Here is a 5,000-nt window from a genome sequence, read left to right on the forward strand (position 1 = left end):
GTTATCAGTATCGTTTTCAACATCACATCCTTTCTATTTTGTACCTTTGGAAATGAGAGTGAAACGGTAATGATGATTATATTAAGAATAATAATAAGAACAATGATACTGAGAATGGGAGTGATAATAAAAAAAATACAATTATCATGAAAATAATAATGATGATGCTTATGATGATAATGATAATGATGATAATATTTATGATGATAATAGTAATAATAATAATAATAATAATAATAATAATAATAATAATAATAATAATAACAGCAACAACAACAGCAATAATAATAACAATAAATAATAATGATAATAATGATTACTATAATAATGATTATCATTGTAGTCATTAACATTGCTATTGTTATTGTCATCATTATCAATATCATCATTATAATGTTAATAACAACAACAATAATGATAACATTAAAGTTATTAATGTAGTGAACTGTAGCCCTGCAAGATGACGTGGCTTTGCTGTTTTCCTGTTTTTGTTTATTCATTTATTTATTTATTTAAAACCTGTGTTTTTATATCCTCTGACCTACCTTTCCCATCGGTCCGTGATCTACATCTACACGATTTCTACTGTACGTATCACTACTTGTACACTACTTACCTTATATTCTATATTACCTTGTCTTATTCTTCCTCTTTGCCTTCGACATTCACTTGGCTTTGTTTCTCACTCGTTTTTCTTTTCGTTTATTCCCGTTTTCGCTCACGGATCCCTTCTTTCACTTTTTCCTACTTTCTTGTCTTTTATTTCTTGTATGTGTCCATTCTTGTATAGTTTTATTATTAATTATATTTTATGTATTTTTAAAACTTATTCTAAACTCACCATACAATATTCAGTAAATGAGATAAACTGCATTATGGGTAAAACATCAGTAAGCGCGCGAAGCCACCAGAATGAAAGGTCAAGCCAGGTCGGTCAGAGAGAGAGAGAGAGAGAGAGAGAGAGAGAGAGAGAGAGAGAGAGAGAGAGAGAGAGAGAGAGAGAGAGGGGCTTTCATATTGTGTGGTGACAAACCTTTGGATTATTAGCTGGCAGACTGGTGCTTTTCATGTTGCCTATTTAGTCAGCCAGTGATACTATTTTATTGTTCTTTGTATTGTGACTACGGGATCGCTTTGAAATCACCTGAAGGTTATCACCAAAATATGCCAAACCCACATGGATATTACCTGTAGTTGGGTAACACGCTACCAAACCAACATCTCTAATGCTACGGAGTTTGATTATCCACTACAATCATTATTATCATTACTACTCTCATTATCATTATCACTACCATCATTATTAGAATAACAACAACAACAACAACAACAACAACAATAATAATAATAATAACAATAAAAATAATAATTGATATTATTATTACTATTATTATTATTATTGTTATTATCATTACTATCATTATTATTTTTATCATTATTATTATCATAATTATTATTATTATTATTATTATTATTATTATTATTATCCTTATTATTATTATTATTATTATTATTATTATTGTTGTAATTATTATTATTATTATCACTATAATTATAATTTTCATTATTATCATTATTGATATTATTATTATTATTTTATTATTATTATTATTATCATTATTATTATTATTGCTAGTAGTAGTACTACTACTATTATTATTATTGTTGTTGTTATTGTTGTTGTTGTTATTATTATTATTGAATATTATATTATTATTATCATTATTACTATTTTATCATTATTATTATCATCATCATCATCATCATCATTATTATCACTATTATTATTATTGTTGTTATTATTAGTAGTACAACCTTTACTATTATCACCATTATTATTATTATCATTATCATTATTACGTTTATTATTTTCCTTATTATTGTTATTATTATTATTATTATTATCATGTTTATTATTATCATCATCATTATTGTTGTTATTAGCATATCACCATCACTGTCATTATTCCATTATTAGTAGTATCATTATTACTGTTATTATCATTATAAATATCTTTATTATTATTGTTATTATTATAATTATCATTGTCATGATTATTGTTGTTGCGATTCTTCTTCTTGCTATTATTGTCATTCTTATTATTATTATCATTAACATTAATATATCATTAATTTTCGAATTATCATTGTTATTATTGTTTTTATTGTTACTATCATCATCATTATTATCATTATCATAATTACTGATTTATTATTTATTATCATTATTATGATTTTTTATTTTTTATTATCATTCATCTAATCATTGTTTTAAATTATTGTTATCTTTTTATTTTTATTATCATTTTTATTACGATTATTATCCATATTATCATTATTATCATCATTATGATAATCATTATAATTTTTTTCATTATTATTATTTCTATTAACATCATTGATATTATTATTGTTATAATTATCATAATTATTATTATTATTATTGTTACTATTATTATTATTATCATCATCATTATTATCACCATTATTATTATTACTATATTCATTGCCACCCTAATTAGGAAAGGATGAGGAGAGGAGAGGAGGAGGTTGGAGAAAGGAAGGGATGATAGAGAGAGGAGGAGAAGGAGGCAGAAGAGGAAGGCCAAGAATGTCGAGAGGAGGAGAAAGATGGAGGAGAAAAAGGGGAAATAGGTTAAAGAAGAGGAGGATGGAAGGAGGAAACGGGGAGAGGAGAAGATTGGAGGAAGGACGTGGAGGATGAGAGGAGAGGGGAGGGGGGTAAATAAGAAGCTGGAGGATAAAGAAGGTGGGGAGAGAGATATTTGATGAAAGAAGGAAGTGGACAGAGAGAGGAAGAGGAGGAAAGTAAAATGAAGCGGAAAATTAGGAGAGAAGGGAAAGACGGGGAGAGGAGGAAGATACGGTCGAGAGACGAGAAAGATAATAAAGAGGGGAAGTGGCGAAGGCGCAGGCAATCCTTAGTCTGTTAGAAGAATCTTTAAAAGAGACTAAAAGGTGATTAGGGCAACGCCACCTCAGTTTTATTCTCCGAAGGATGACAAGTCTCCGGGTCACAAAATTCCCGTCTCTGGGGAAAGGGCGGGGGAGAGGGACCAGGCCCCGCGGGCGCTCTCGACGCAGGCTGAGCGAGTTCTGAGGCCCCGCTGACTGGCTGACCCGGCGTGAGCGAGGCCCGAGGGGGGCGCGAGAGACGGCGGGAGGCGCGCTGGCTGACGGGCTGCTGACATGACCTCCCTTGGTCGCGGCGGAGGTCACTTCCATGGCTACTGTAGGGTGTGTGGCACGAGAGGCGAGTTGGGTGGATAAGGAAGCTGGAAGGAAAGGAGGGAGAATAAGTGGAAGAAGAGAGGCATAATAAGAAAGAAATTATGTGGAAAGTATGGAGGGAGAGAGAAGAGAAGAGAGAGGAGAGGGAGAGAGAGAAGAGAAGAGAGAAGGAAAAGAGAGAGGAGAGATGAGGAGAGAGAGAGAAAGAGGAGAGAGAGGAGAGAGAGAGAGGAGAGAGAGAGAGGAGAGAAGAGAAGAGGGAGAGAGAGAGAGGAGAGACGAGAGAGAGAGGAGAGGAGAAAGGAGAAGATAGAGAGGAAGGAAGGAGATTGGAAGAGGGGGGGAAGGATAGAGATGGTGGAGAAGAGGGGAGAGAGAGAGAGGGAGGAGAGGAGAGAGAGAGAGGAGAGGAGAAGAGAAGAGAGAGAGAGAAGAGAGACGAGGAGAAGAGAGGAGAGAAAGAGGAGAGAGAGAGAGAGCAGAGAGAGAGAAAAGAGAGCAGAGAGAGAGTAAAGAGATAAGAAGAGAGAGAGGGAGAAATAAGAAGGAAGGAAGAGAAAGAAGAGACAGAGAAGAAAAAAGAAGAGAAAGGGGAGAGGAAGAATAAAGGAGAAGAGAGAAGGAGAGGGGAATAAGAGAGAGAGGAGAAGAGAGAGAGAATAAAGAGTAAAGAAGAAGAGAATAAGGAAGAAAATGAGAAAAATGAGCAATATTAAAAAGAAAAGTAGAAATAAAGAAGATAAGAAAAAATAAAAAAAAAATAAAACGACAAATTAAAAAGAAAATAAACAAAAGGAGTGAGAAGCAATCAAAGAGAAACAAAAAAGAACGAACAAGAGAAAAAGATTATAAATAGACAGATAGAGAAGGGAGGAAGACACACACACACACACATATATATATATGGATAGATAGATAGACAGATAAACAAATATATGCATATATATATGTGTATGTATCTATCCATCTCTCTCTCTCTCTCTCTCTCTCTCTCTCTCCTCTCCTCCTTCCGTCCTCTCTATATATATATATATATAAATATTATATATATTTTTTAATATATATACATATATATATATATATATAATTCATATATATATATATATATATATATATATAATATATACATACATACATACATACACACACACACACACACCACACACACATATATATATCAGACCAGACTCTCCCCTCTCTCTCCCCTCGCCGAATCACATGAAACCTGTCTCACTGCGGTCTCCCTTTCACTCCTCCCCTCTTCCGATGCTTTGTCGGCGTTTCTTATCCCCATTATTCAGCATCTTCGCTCCTCCCTTCCTGTGACCTGGAGATGCGAGATGCTGGCCCTATTTGATCGCGAAATTGCCATCGCAGTAAAGGTTTGCTTCTGTTAGGTTCCATTTCACGCCGTCAACATGGAATTGTGTTCTTGCCTTTCTCATCTGGGCATGAATATGTACATGAACGTGCACGAACACACAGATATACACACAAACGCAAACATACAAACACACACACATACACACACACGCACGCACATACACACACACAACACCACACACACACAACACACACACACACACACACACACACACACACACACACACACACACACACACACACACACACAATATATATATATATAAAAAATATCATATCTATCATATTTATATATATTATATATATATATATATATATCATCATCATCACGCCGACGGGGGCGCATTCACACTTCCAGCCACGAG

Source organism: Penaeus monodon, chromosome 12 (assembly GCF_015228065.2).
Source record: "Penaeus monodon isolate SGIC_2016 chromosome 12, NSTDA_Pmon_1, whole genome shotgun sequence".
Classification (NCBI taxonomy): Eukaryota; Metazoa; Arthropoda; class Malacostraca; order Decapoda; family Penaeidae; genus Penaeus; species Penaeus monodon.